The sequence below is a fragment of the Pyrus communis genome, chromosome 3, assembly GCF_963583255.1.
Source record: "Pyrus communis chromosome 3, drPyrComm1.1, whole genome shotgun sequence".
Lineage (NCBI taxonomy): Eukaryota > Viridiplantae > Streptophyta > Magnoliopsida > Rosales > Rosaceae > Pyrus > Pyrus communis.
The window spans coordinates 7,199,731-7,215,999 of NC_084805.1; positions in this window are offsets into that span (position 1 = coordinate 7,199,731).

Below are 16,269 nucleotides of genomic sequence, written 5' to 3' on the forward strand. Positions count from 1 at the left end.
TGGTTCGTTTTATGGGAAATCAAAGATCCATGGACATACTATTAGAACATTGGGGTTCTAGACATGTATTGGTTTAACTTAACATGAAAACTTCGGGTTTCATGGTGTATGTTTTGAATTGAAAACTTCCAATTTCAAAGGCGCTAAATTCAGAACGATAAGTTCGAATTTAGTATAAACTTCCGGTTCATAAAAAATGGGTATCTATAAGAAATCATAATACAATATACAATTCGAGTGTAGTGAATTTGGGGTTGCTTCAGAAGCCCAAGTGTGCGTAGCTTCGGGACTAAGAAAGATTCAAAGAAATGAAATAAAATATTGAATCAAATCTCTAAAAAGTGAACTCTAGGCCAATAATTTTGGATTTTTGTTAAATTAATAGACTGCTGGTCACTTAATTTAATTTAATAGTGGGATCATACAAGATCGACTAAGGAAGCAAAAAATAATGACGTTCGGGTCATATTAGCTTTGGTTGGCGTCAGGCTAAGCAATTAAGAAATATAGCCTAATAGGGCTCCAGCTGTGGACAACACACAAAAATTGGGTGTGGCTGAGAAGCAACGGGAGCCGAAATGTTGGCGATGGGTCGTGAGGATCGTGGCAGCACAGCAAAAGGGTGTTGGCTGCTGTCCAAAACAAGGCCCTGCAGTAAGGCCGCAAGTTTGGGCTCTAGGCAAGGCTGCAAAGTAGCCCAACAAATATACATTCAAGGTGCAGCCTTGCTGCAGGTGGGCAGGCCAAGGAAAAACACGCCCAACAGTGAAGGAAAGTTGCTCGTGGGCTCGGGAAAGGCTGCAGATGCAGCCCAGTGTGTTGGCAAGCTTCAGGCTTGCTGCTGTAACGTAGGTCGAGAAAGAGAAAAGCCCCTAAAAGTAGAAAACTTGATGGTACGTGGGCCGAGGGCTGGAAGCCTATCAGGAAAGAACCTAGGCTTCAGCCTGGTCCGCGCGCACGCAGAAAAGCCCAGAGGGCTACTGTCGCGATCCAGACATCAAAACGACGTCGTCGTGGTTTGGCTCAACGCGGCTTGGTCGCAGGCTAGCCACAGCGGTTGGCGCGGCAGTTCGATGCGATTTTCCTTGTTTTTTTTTGTAGAGTTATTAGAACCAAAAAACTCATGCTTCTATTTTCTTTCGGTTTCTTTGATTCAAAAAATTCAACATAGCAAATATCAGTTGCATATGCATGAACATATATATATATATATATATATATATATATATATATATATATATATATATATATATATATATAATAGCAAAATAATAAATTGGAGGTTCATATTTCATAGGGAATCTTTTCATGCATCAGGGCGTAGAAATATTAAACTTGAGTTTTAGGAGAACCAAATTGGCACAGAAAACAAGTTGAGTCTTTCAATTTGTAGAAAAACGTCCTCCGGGAACATTTAGTTCCTTAGCGTCAAGCAAAAGCGTGCTAATAACGTGTTTAGATTTATCTAACTAAAGAATTTTAGAGCAAAAGAGAGAGGGATGCGGCAAGCAAGAGAGAGAGTTCGGTGTAATTCTAAGGTGTGTATTATCTCATCCCATTATACCTTATTTTAGTAGTAAGGAAGGTAAATTCCTTACCCAAAATAAATAACAACTTAAACAGGATACTATTTAAAAGATATGGTAGAATCTCATAAGAATTTCCTAAAATTTATACAATTACATTCCTAATATAACTAGGACTGCAATAGTTACTTCATTTTTAGTTTTTTGTTACATGAGATAAATAATGGTGGGAAAGATGACACGGATGAGTAAATATATATGGAATGAGACACAAATAAAAATATAAAGTTAAGGACAAAAACTTTTATTGCATGTATTCTTCTTCATTCTCCTTCCTCCCTCCGTCATATTCCTCCACGCACCATTCCTCTTTTTCTAATACAAAAACTAAAACCTAAAAATTGAAAACAAAATAACTATCATATAACAATAAGCTGAAAATGGAATAATTTTTATAATATGAAGAAATGTATTTGAATCAGTGAAGTAAATCTTAAGCCGTGGGTGGCTTGGTTAATATTTTAATTGTTTCCAGTTTCCATTGAAATTAGTAAGTAACTTGTACTGCTTCGAGTTACAGGCATGCATAAGTTGTATCAAAGCTGGAAAAGTGGAGCGCCTATAAAGAACGTTGATTCAAAGGGTTGTGCCGTTATTGGGAGGCGGGGGTGGATATAGAAGGAAGAGGAGGGAGTATAGCGACATAAGGAAGACGTGGGTTTCAGATTTTATATGTATTTTTCTTGGCTTATTATATTAACATCTTATGTATTGTTGAATAAATCTCACATATTTAATAGGGTAAATCTCTGTTTACTACCCTCATGTTTCATGGTTTTCAACATTTAGTACATCAAGTTTTTTTCGTTCCAGAGACATACCTAAAGTGTAAATTTTGGGATAGTCTCATACATCTGTTAGTCAAACTGTTAACTCTGTCATTAACTGATGATGTGGTGCCCATGTGGACAATGACTGGACACCAAGTGTCATTAAAGGGTCCACGTGGAATTAAAAAAAAAAAAAAAAACATGTACACCGTCTTCTACCTCCCCCCAACCCCCTCCTTCCTATTCTTTCCTCTGCAACCACTCTCCTCTGCAGACTCCCTATCGCTACTCTACACTCTATTGTCCACCAGAAACTCCTTCAATATCGCCTCCAGCACAAACTTTGCCGGATCGACACAATTGCCCAAAGCCAGAGGGCATCTGCGACCTCATAGCCTCAAATTCCTTCTTCTTCGCCGTCACGAACCTCCAGTACCCATCTTCAAGCACAACGACTTGAGATTCATCAGCAACCCCTCGCCGTCGTCCACCTCTCAGTACTCGTCGTCGCTGCGGACCCTCCATATTCTTTACCCTCGTCCTTTGCTTTCTTCCACTTCCAAACCCTAAAAAAACCAAAGAAATTCACCTTTAATTGCAAATGGGCATCTTCCCCGAGCCCTAAAAACCCCATTGCTCAATCCCCACCCAGATTCAGCTCCAACCCACTTCATCCATGGCCGCATCTTCCATCTCCACCCATTTCGTCACATTACCTTTCCTCGTTTTCTTCCTCAGAACCACCTCCGCCCCCACGAGGTCTCCTTCCTCTGCCTGCTCGAGAAGGTCTTTGATGACTGGGTCGTTGAAATCAATGAGCAAGTGACCTCCATGGTTGAGATCCACCTGGAAAAACTTCAGGTTAGCGATATAAGACTGGCAACCATCTCCAATTGCTTGGATCTGGAGATTCTGCACCTGGTCAAGAGCCCTGAGTGGACCAATGTAGGATTGGTCTCTGTCGCCGAACACTGCAAGCTGCTAAGGAAGTTTCACATTGACGGATAGAAGGCTAATCGAGTAGGCGATGAGGGGAAGACGAATAGGGTGGAGCCGTGGAGGGGTGTCGAGTGTGGGGAAGACGAAGGGGTTAGGTGTTTTTTTTTTTTTTATTAATTACTTTTAATATTTTAAATTTGGGCAAATTTTTTTTTTTTTTTTTAAATTCCACGTGGACCCTTTAATGACACGTGGCATCCAGTCATTGTCTATATGGGTGCCACGTCATCAGTTAACGGCAGAGTTAACAGTTTGACTAATGGATGTATGAGACTGTCCCAAAATTTACACTTTAGGTATGACTCTGGGATGAAAAAAAATTGATGTACTAAATATTGAAAACCATGAAACATGAGGGTAGTAAACAGAGATTTACTCTATTTAATAATTCATACATTTGCTTTTTTTAATTAAAATTTATCTTGATACACCCCACACACTTTCCCATAATACCCTCATACCCCACATTCTCAACATACACCTCACACTTTCTCCATACACCCCACATTTTTCAAATCTTATAACACTCATTTTTAAACGTCTTATGATTTTGTTTTTCGTTCTACTTTGTTGTTTTTCGTTCATTTTTAAACAGCTTAGTTGACTCATTGAACTGTGACTCGAGTTTTCTGCTTCACCATCCGAATCACGCTCTAACATCTTAGAAATTAAACGTCTTATGATTTTGTTTTTCATTCTACTCTGTTGTTCAGGCAAGGGCTTGTCTGTGTAGTTTATTATATTTCGACGATGATTTTGCTACATGTGAACTTGTAAGTTGTGCTTTGATGTAGTATCTTACGAAGCAACGTTTGGCCCGTGTAATGAAACCAAAAGCTCTTACCAATTTGTAGGCATTTTTCATATGAAAATTTATGGGTTGTTAACAAATTTTATAGCTATCGGATATCTGTGTTCATCCAATTTGTAGTATTCATGCTTCCTAAATGCTCTGTGCTCTCTTTTCTGTTAAATAAACCTAGTTGAGGATAACCAAAAAAAAAATGGAGGGTGGGAGGAGTTTTGATAGTTGATGAAGATAACTAATAAAAGTGATTTGTGGTGTATTTAGAAATTTTTTATTTTTTAAAACCTAATAAGGTCAAAATTGTCATTGCATAGTAGGATACATAAATCATGTAGGATTAAGATTTAAGAGAGGTGTTATACCCACCCCAATGTTTTATTTTCCATATATTAAAATATATCAATAAGAAATGGGTGTTCTAGGGTTTCTGGGAGCGAGGTGCCACGGGCGCCATCGCTTTAGCCTCCAGTATATGCCATCGGTTTGGATCAATTGCAAGGAAGTTGAGTGGCTTAGGGGTAATGAGAGCTTTGATGATTTTGTGTTGGGTGAGTGCCTAGTTAACCTAATTGGATGCTTGATAATTGGAAAAAAGTTAATCATGAGCTTGAATAGGTTAAGGTGGATTGCTGATTGGTTGCTAGTTGAGTGAGGAAAGAACCCCGAAGAGACCTTTAAACTGATGTATCCTCCTTTTCCAAGTGCTAGAGGTTTTTGGTAGTGTCTAGTGATGTGGTACGATTTTTAGGGCTTTTAGGCTTCTTAACCTGGTTAAGTATTGCTTGTTGTGTTTTCTACTCTTTATTTGGTCTATTTGATTGTCTGTTTTTGTGGATTTTGCTTAATTGGCTTGTATTTTTTTTTTACTCTTTATATTATTAGCTTTAGGGAACTTGTTTCCTCCTTTTTAGGGTTCTTGGTTGCAATTTGAATTATTACTGGCTTTACTTGGGGTGTCGGGCTAGGTTAACTTTCTTAGGGGGTAGTTCTCCCTAGAGACGGTTAATCTTTCTAAGCTCTGATCCATTCATTTTGATTGAAGCTAGACCGATTACTTTGGAGTTTCTTTGTCCTGGCTTCAAGCATGCGAACTTCTGTCCTAGTTTATTGGTAATTATGACCGATGATGTAGGTTTTTTGGCTTTCATGTACTTGTTTAGCTTCATTGTGTTAGTATGTTTTGACAATTGGTTTCCCCCCAAGTGGCTCTATATAATTCGACCTTTGGGGCGTTTGTTTTCCCCACAAAATTATCTGGTTTTGACCCCTTTCTTTCCTAGTGTTCTCATAATGGCAAACCATCAACCTGCTGCTTCCTCTTCTAGCAATGCCCATAGGCCTAGAATCTGCTCGGAGCGTTATATCCTGAGCTGGGAGAATCCTTTTCCTGTTCCTCAGCCTGGGCAAAATCCGGTGGTTGTTGAAAAAGCTATGAGCACATTCACTATAGAGCGTGGTGTGATTAGGGTTAATACCCACCTTTGCTCATACATTATTGTTGAGCACATACTTTCTAGGGTTCTTATGGCGAAGATGTTTGGCCAACCACTTGATGCTCGCTTGATCAAGTGGAAGTTGGGACTCTTATGGAAGAATGAGGTGAAAAGTAGCTTTTATCTTGATCACAATGGAAGGAAATGGTTTGCTCTCGAGTTTAGTGCTGAAGATGATCTAAGTTTATCCTCATGAATAAGTTGTGGTACATTCGTGGTCAAATTTTCCATCCTGAAATATGGACAACAAGCTTCAAGAATACTGATGTCATTACCAAGTTGGTTGTATGGGTGCATCTTCCTCGTGTCTCGGTGCAATATAAAGAGGAAGAGATTATCAGGGATATTACTCAACCTATCAGTCGAGTGATTAAAGTGGATGAAGTGACGATGGGGTTGAATGGCCTATTTGTTAAAGTTCTATTAGAGATGGATTTATGTTTCCCTTTTAAACGTGTGCTTATTGTCAACCATGAGGAAGATTGTCCAATCTTGATTAGCTATGAGAAAATTTTTGAGGTGTGTTTATACTGCAAAAGAATGAGGCTTGAAGGTCATGCGTATGCAGAAGTTAAAGTGGACGATGGTTGGTTTATGATTGATAAGGCTTTAAGGATGAGCCGTCTGTCTACCTGGAGGATTGATTGTGGATGAGGATATCAATAGTTGCTTATAGGAGGATTTGATGTTATGTTTTCCTAATGCTAAACTTGTGGAGGAAAACTATACTACGTATAAGGAATCTGGACAATGAGTGGAAGACGTGGGCCCGGATGAAGAGGGCTGGACTACCGTGATTCCAAGATGGAGGTAAAAAAGGGATAAGAGAAGATTGGGCGAAAGTTCTAGAGAGGATAGTTCATATAAGGAGGTGGTTGCTAGCCCGAAGCCAAAGTTGGTGGCTAAGGCGGATATTGTGCAAGACTGGAGGAGGGCTAAGAAAGCTAAGGAGCATGTTCAGTAGGTAAGTGTGGGGTTTTTAGATTGTCAGGGCATTGCTAGATATAACTTTTGACTAGTTGTTAAGTTCATTAATGAGTGGGTCTTGCCTGATTATGCTGTGTTTGATGATCTATCTTATTTAAATCCTCAGTTTGAGTCTTGTTATACTAGTGATCTTAGGTTAGGCAAAGTGAATACTTTTTATGCCATGTGTATTTTGAAAAAAAAAAAATTCAGGATGGTTCTTGGTGATTTTAATTGTATTACTAGTATTCATGAAAAATGGGGTGGAAATCAGAGTGGAAATATATTTATGACAAAGTTTGTGAATTTCTTAAACAATGCTAGCCTTATTTCTTTACAAGCCTTAGGTGTCCCATTTACTTGGACAATCAAACATAAGGATGATATGCTTATTTTTTAGAGATTGGATAGGGTTGTTGCTAATTCCTACTGGCTTGAAATTCACCCAAACTTCTCCCTCCATAATCATCATATCCTAGGTTCAGATCACAAAAACTGATCGTTGGAATGTATAAGAGAATACATGAGTATTACCCTTTGGTAGCCTTGACGAAATGGAGTCCAAATCCTTACAATCCATCACTTAAGCCCACTTAGGCTTATGACTTGGACCTCTTTTAATTAAATAAATCTCAAAAGCTTATTTTAATTAAAAACATGTCCAAGAGGCCCACATAATTAATCCAATAAATTAACAATTAATTATAACCATTATCCATATAACGTTGTTGGTACTATCATATGTGTGTGACCTCTTAGGTTCTACTAAAACCGGTAGTGAAACTAATTAATAAATTAATTTAATTCCATTAGCTATGAGTGATACTTAGTAACATGTCATGGCTATCTAGATTAGAAGTATATGTGGTATAATCATGATACTCGATCGAAACCTTGATTGTAGTTATAAGCAATTCAGCTATTCTATTATCTATATCACGACCAAGATTTATGTGATATGGATTTATGTCAAAGCATACATAGATATCTATGATCACCATGATGCATCTCATGTTGAAGTAGTTCTTACAAACATAGCTTGATCAACAAACAACTCAACCAAAGTTTTTTAAATGGATTTTTAAATGGCTTCGAGGGATATCTCCTTCTATTGAATAAGTATCAAAAGGTGATAGATTGCACATTCATATAACTCCATACTCATACACATGAACCAAATCAACACACTGTATGGCCCTACAAGGTAGTGAAGACTTTAAGGTGAAGTCAAAGTTCATAACTATGAGCACAAGATATATGATGATGCCTCTGGTCTAGGAACTATTTGCATACTACAACCTGAAGATGTGCAACGTTTGACATGTGCTAAGCACCTTACATTTGAGTTTATTAGGCAGTCATTTTTCAGAGAACTTGTTCAACTGACAAGCACTTGCATATGCATGTGTCCAACACACATATTGATAGGAGCATATTTATGCTACTTTGTTATCTTATTTCTTTGGATTTACGCAGTTAATTTCCATTTATTTTGGTAATTTAAGCTATTTTCGTATTATTGTAGGTCCAATTGGTAAATATCACAATAAATGGCAAAATAGAGCAATTTGTAGCGGTTTTGGACTTGGATTGGATAACAGGCGTAGATAGCATATGGGCTGGACATTTTTGGTGTTTAAATGGTGCTAGATATGTGCTAAAATTTGGAGAAATTAAGGTTGAGGCTTGGAAGGCAAGGAATTAGACAAGAAAGAGGAATCCTAGTTAGAGAGGAACATTATCTTATCTTATCTTATCCAACCTTATCTTATCCTATCCAATTTTATCGTATCTTATCTCCAGCTGCAAGGAGGAATCCTAATCACATTCCAAGACTCTCTACCTGATTTTTAGAGTCCTAAAAAATTTCAAAATGCGAAAACCTTTTCCTCCATGGATTCAGCCATTTGCCCTATATATATGAAATTCCTGTAGAGATTTAGAGGGTGCCATGCCTACCATTCATCCATTGAAGTTGCTAGAATTTTTAGAGTTCTTTCTATCTTTATTTTAAGTTTCAATGTTTATTTTAGATTGTTTTTTAGTTATGATGAACATGTGTAACTAAGTTTCTTTTTAGCTAGAGGTGAATTCGAAGCCATGATCATATGTTTTATATAAATTGGTTATTGTTTCATAAAACATGAATGCGATTTACTTATCTGCTTTATAGAGAACTTATTCTTGAATGTTTATTAAGGATGCGTACTTAGTTTGCATACAAGGATTTGATGCTAGAATATAAGGGAATTTCACCTAATCGTTATAAACTTATATTTGCAAGTAGTAAAAGTCACTAGTCATGTTTGAGTTAAGTAAATTCTTGGCAGGAATATCATGCTTTTCATAGTTATGAATGATTTGTCAATGCTTATGATTTTCACAGAACTTAATGATCTTTGAGATGTATCTCTATCATGCTTTTCATAGTTAGGGAACTTGAGAAGAATAATTTGGTTGTGTTGCTGAGTCTAATTCAATGAACTTAGGAAAATCTGAGAGTTAATTAGTGTTGTTCACAGTTAATTTGGGGCATCGTCATTCAAGGTTTATAGGATGAATAATTGGAAATCGATTTGTATGCATATGTTTCATGTGTGGAGAAGAATCATTTAGCTATCCTTTCATCCATATTTCATTCACAACTTAATTTACTTGCTACACTTTACTTTTGTTCTAATTAAATTCGTCCAAAATCCCCCCCAGTCATTGTTTTGTTGTTAGTTTAACTTAGTTTTCAGTTTTATAAGTTTAATTTGTGTTGCTTAGTATCCCTTCTAATCCCCAGAATAGAACAATCCCTACTTACTTGTACTACGATTGCATAATTTATAGGGTTTAATTTGTGCATTAGTTTCTACCACATCACATATGCACCTGAAACTCACCTACAAAATATTGATATCTTGAACTAATTATTGGGATCAATTGATCAAGATAAAAAGCACATGGAAATATATTGAGTTATAGGGGTAAGTGCAACCAATGTTGCTCTACTACAGCCAACATAGGTAGCAACCCATTTTATTACGAATTTGAACCACATTGTTATGACCCCATTGTGTAGCTAAGTTCATTCCCTTCCCTCTTAGTGTAGAAAATATCGTTTGTTCAAAAAATAAAAAATATTGTTTAGTAAAGTTAGTAAAGAGTGAAAATAAAATTTGTGGCCCACAATATAAGATAAAGTTAAATTATTAAAATTTGAAGTACAAGATAAAATTTGAAGAGTTGATTGGAGTGAAAATTTTAAAGTAGCATAAAAGTGCCAAATGGATGAGCAAAGTGTTATGGCCTGTAACGTCCCGAAATTTCTAATTAGGAAGCTAATTACTAAGGTTGGCCTGAAATTTATCATGGTTAATCAATATACTATTAGCCACCATAAATTAAATTCGATCATATTATGGTTGCATCTAATCTCCAAGTTAGACTACCTACATACCCTACAAAGGGATCAAGCCATTCGTAGTTCACAATTCCAATTTCTAACTTATTTTCGAAAATCAATCAAGTGACTAACAATCACTAAATAGGTTCAAACAAGTGAATCATACCAAATACATTTCAAATATGGATTCAGAATATCGAAATTAGTTTAAAAAGGCAGCATCGGCCCTCTGCCCTTGCGCCGCCACACGTCGCATTTCCCAGTGAATGGAAATCCAGTTTTCCGATGAACTCCAAAAATTACAGGATTGTAGAGTTCAATGAGAGGAACAACTTTCATACATGGGCCGAAGTCCAATTTGGCCGGGCAACACCTCAAATCGACCTCAAATCGTCGGAAACCCTAGAAAAGGGTGCTCTCGATCCGATTCCAAAACCATTCTGATGTCCCAACCAATGCTTGGGTTTTGTTCCTAGGCTCAAAGGGAGTCTAATGGTGGTGGAGTTCGACGGGATTTCATTCAAAAAATGGCGAATCGTCGTCAATGAACCCCGACGGCACTGAGGGTTTCATAGTGAAGAGGGGCCAAAATCCGTAAGTTTTTTGGTGTAATTGATAGAGAGATCAATAGGGTTTGAGGAGAGGAGTAATTTGACACCGGCCCTATCGTCAATGGTGGGCAAAATCGGAGATTCCGGCTGGGTCGGATCGGCGAGTCATGGGGATCCGGTTCTTTCTCTTCCTTCCTTTTCCTCCTTGCCCTTCTTTCTAATTGGTCTCTCTCTTCTCCTCTCTCTCCCGATTAGCTGCAACACCCTCATTTCTTTCCTCTTCCTTCCCTTACAGCTACACACGTGGTATCATCTCCTTGCTCCAGATTTTCTAGAGCCTTCTAGGTTATGGTCAAATTACCATTTTACCCCAAACTTTGCTTGTTCATAGCTTAATCGTTATAACTCCGTTTCATGAATGGTTTGCGTCTATGCATTCGTGGGATTGGGCTCTATCCAAATATGTCAATAAATCCGATAAAATATATGAGGATATAAATACGTCCTCATATAATTACATTACCCAACTAGGGCATTGTTGTCATTTCCACTTATCGAAAACAATTCCACATAATCACATATTTTAAATTTTTCAGGGTATTACATTTGACCCCCATTAAAATAAATCTCGTCCTCGAGATTTCTACCCTCAAATAATGAAAAATGAATTAGAGCTAATTCCACCATTCCATTTATTGTGAATAAAATCATAACCTTAGTCTATGATTTTATTCAAGCCCCTATAAATAAATACTTCCACGAAGTAATCATTTATACTCAGGTTTCCTACCATGCTCATTGGTAGAATAAATATCGAAAATTCTAGCCATGCACATTGGCAAAAATAATTCCAATCATCAAGCCATAATCCTCAGGCCTAAACAAATGCCAGATTATCAACCACATCTACCGTTGGTTAGATAAATACTAGCATCATAATCACAATTATTGGTAAACTACTTACCATCATTGCCTTATTCATCATTGGCAAAACAATTATCATAAATTCCCAGCTGTAACCATGGTTGGCCAAATAAATATCAAAATTTCAAGCCATATCTACTATTGGTGAAAACACTTACCATTATTGCCATTTTCATCCGTGCAAAACAAATATCATAAGTTCAAGCTGTAACGATCATCGGCCAAATAGATACCAAAATACCAAGCCATAATCATCAGTGGCTAGGCAAAAATCACAATTTCAAACCAAACCATTTAAATTGGCAATTCAAATATAAGAAATTTCAGCCAAATCTTTGGAATTTGAAATCACAATCACTGGTAAAATCACTTACCATTATTGGCTTTACACAGCCATCACCACGATTCACTCCCAAAATTTGTGCGCCAACATAATCCAATCTAATGACCAGTCCTACGGCCGATTACCCTCACTTCAATCCGACCACAACAGCACGAAGTAGGGTAACAAGTGTCCATTTAATTCTACACCCTAGAACCAAGTACCCTCCCCACGGAATATGGTATGTGTATGGCCGTGTAGGCCTCCAGAGGTTTAGGGACCCAAGGCAGCGTGTGGTGCCCCTCATTCCTAGTAACTCTCAATCTAAGAGTGTCCATTTACAATGGCCATACCCCATAGACTATCCTGCAGGACTAACCCGACCATATAACACCCTTTGAAGGTTTAGGGGATCAAAACCAAAGGAAACCTCACAGTCCCTTTCACTTTCAGGTCATCCAAATCATCCATGGAACATGCATCCACAATTCACAGGAACATGTACTCACAACCACACAGGTGAGTTATCCTAAAAACATATATGTATCTCACATATTCATAGAAATTATGAAATATTGCAACCACAATGCAAATCATAATTTCCACTAACGGAATTCCATAATCACCATGGAAATTACACCACAATCACAATTCAAATCATATATGGATCTCACATACATATATCACATGAGTGTCACTTGTTCACAAAGATTATGAAATTATGCAACCACAATGCATATCATAATTCACATAAATGCCTCATGATGCATAAACTGATGAAATATTGCAATATCACTACGATCATATTTCACATCATCAAAACACAAGAGTATATACATTCACTCTCCTGCCAGTGCGAGATTCATATTACATGTATATTTCTCATTAATGCCACATTAATCATAGGAATTATGAATAATGCAATATCAATGCAAATCATAATTCATATAGTACTTTGTTCACGAAGGTTATGAAATAATGCATTCACATCGCATAACATATTTCACAACAATAAGAATTCAAGAACATTTCACACACGTCAGTGATTCGCAACATATTTGCATTTCACATAAATGCCTCATTACTCATAGGAATCATGAAATAATGCAATCTCAATGCTAATCATAATTCACACCAACATGAACTCGAGAATATTGCATATTGTATAGCAAGATCATTTGCTCTGATACCAATTTGTAACATCCTAAAATTTCTAATTCGGAAGCTAATTACTAAGGTTGGCCCGAAATTTATCATGGTTAATCAATATACTATTAGCCACCATAAATTAAATTCGATTATATTCTGGCTGCATCTAACCTCCTTGTTAGACTGCCTACGTACCCTACAAAAGGATCAACCCATTCGTAGTTCACAATTCCAATTTCTAACTCATTTTCAAAAATCATTCAAGTGACTAACATTCACTAACTAGGTTCAAACAAGTGAATCACACCAAATACAATTCAAATATGGATTCAAAATATCAAAATTAGTTTAAAAAGACAGCATCGGCCCTCTAGCCTCGAGTTGCCGCACGTGGCAGCTTCCGACGTACGAAAACCCAGTTTTCTGATGAACTCCAAAAATTACCAAAATTTACAAGGTTGTAGAGTTCAATGAGAGGAACAACTTTCATACTTGGGGCAAAGTCTAATTCGGCCAAGAAACACCTCAAATAAGCCTCGAACCACCGGAAACCCTAGAAAAGGGTATTCTCGATCTGACTCCAAAACCATTCCAACGTCCCAACCAATGCTTGCGCTTTGTTCCTAGGCTCAAGGAGAGTCTAATGGTGGTGGAGTTCGATGGGATTTCATTAAAAAAAATGGCAAATCGTCGTCAATGAACCATGGCGGCACCTAGGGTTTCATAGTGAAGAAGGGCCAAAAGCCGTAAGTTTTTGGGTATAATTGATGGAGGGATCAATAAGGTTCAAGTAGAGGAGTAATTTGACACTGGCCCCATCGTTAACGGTGGTTGAAATCGGAGAATCCAGCCTTGTCGGGTCGACGTGTCATGGGGATCTGATTCTCTCTCTTTCTTCATTTTCCTCATCGCTCTTCTTTCTAATTGGTCTTTCTCTTCTCCTCTCTCTCCTGATTGACTGCAACCCCCTCCTTTCTTTCCCCTTCCTCCCCTTACAGCCAAACACATGTGTTTGTTCATTACTTATTCATTATAACTCCATTTCACGAACGGTTTGCGCCTACGCGTTCATGAGATTGGGCTCTATCCAAATATACTAAGAAATTTGATAAAATATATGAGGATATAAATACGTCCCCATATAATTACATTACCCAACTAGGGCATTTTTGTCATTTCCACTTATCGAAAAAAATTCCACATTATCACATTTTAATTTTTGAGGGTATTACATGGCCTCTTTTGCCTAAGGGAGAGAAAGGGGTTGCATCAGAGTTTAGGTATGAAATTAGTGTAGTGTGCATAGTAGCATATTCATCTAGACAACTAACTTCCCCAGTAACGTTATCCAAACTAAAATAAACACCAAACTTGAATCTGAGAACATACAAAATTGTTCACAAAGTAAGCTAAAATTAACTAAGGGGCTCGACCAACATTACTTTGTAAGAGGGACAAAGTGTTATAAAGTGTGAGAAACTTTTGATGGTGACCAATGTGGGACAATGAGTTAGAATGAGATTTCTACTAAAAAAACTCCAACAATCTTTACACTGCACATCCTATTTTCAATATGTTGTTTTCTATTGATTTGGTTGCAGAAGTACGTAATATAGATTCAATAGGTAAAACGGGTACATTTGAATGTGCAACAACTACAATTTCAGCATCTTTAGCCACATCATTAATCATTTCAACGTCATCTTCCTTAATAGGATCATCTGCCTGTATTTCTACCTGTGTTTCAAGCAATGCATCATCTTCATCATAGGCCTACATCACCACCAAAACCCCCACCACACAGCATTAATAAAAATAAAAATAAAACAAACAAACAAACAAACATATCAGTTCTAAATATTTTCAATATGTACCATTAAAAGTTGTTAGATCAATGTTTCACTCAACTAATAAAAGGTTTGTTTTCTTTTCTTCATGACAAATAAAAGTTGTTGGTCCATTTGGTATTCAGCGTTTCGATCATTTTGTAAAAGTAATCTTGGTAAATTTTTTATAAAGATCTACTTCAAATAGAAAGAATTCCAAACGCAATCATAAAGAGAATGAAAACACTCAACGAAAATATAAGATTGTCTATTTACTTTCAATGTAATTTGCATGAAATAAAGAAAGTTAATCAAAAAAAGCATAATATCATTTTCAAAATATATAAACGTAGTGCCACCAAGGTTTTCAAGTCCATGTTGATCAATGTTTTGTGCAATTGGACTAACTCCACCTTACAAAGTTAAGGTAGTTTGTTCTCTCCACCAATGATGGGGTAAATAGTAGTTTTGTTTTTCCACCAAACCAAAACTATAAACATAAATAATATTATAATGCATCAGAGTTAGCAACTAAAAAATTTTAAACAATGGAAAAAATACACATTATGAAAAACTTACCAACAAAGCCGAAACACAACCTGCTACCAAATCTGCTTACTGGCACGTGCTAGCAATTTTTTCAAACACCCAACAACCGCCATTGCCCAATCATATGTTTAAATTTGATCCAATTTCTCTAAATTTGGGTAGAACTATTGCACAACAAGAGTGTGCTACAGAAATAAAGGCACATCAAATATGCAAAGTCTGTATGCTCTTCATTTGATATTCATGCAACCACATTTCTTATGAATGCCTCAATTCTAGTCTTTGTAACACAATTGACCACATCTAAGAAATATTCAGATATGAATGTTGTTTTATTCGTTTCTCTCCTAGGATACTTGTGTATTCCAAAAATTTCTCTCGTTACAAATGCCAAATATATTAGCAATGTCATTAGTAGTCACTGCCCCTTTGATGTCACCAAATACAAATCACCCTTGGTCTTTGTCATATTGTTCAATTATCGTCTTGATATCATTGTCAAAAGTACTAAAAAGTGCTCGGTTGTCACAAGCTTATCTCTATATGCTTGATATAGTCTCCAAAACAATGTTGCCTATATTTCGGCTTTAACATATTCTTCACTTGCACCATAAAAAGGGGCAAAGTGTAAAGGATTTGATCGTAGTTCATGCTCCCATTCTTAGCCGTTGGTAACACCATCAGGTACCTAAAACATTTTTAATCGGTAATCAACATCTAGTATTTATGTTGATATGCTACAATAGAATAAAAATAAGTATACAAACTAAATGATTAGATCATCTGGTCACAACGGTAATCACTACTCAACATCTATTTTTCTTTTTTACAAAAAGAAGAAATCTTACTCTATAGAAAAAAAAAAAGTTTCTATTTCATTGTTTTCTTACTACTGCTAATGCATAAAATTATTACAAAGAGGAAAGTGCTTCATC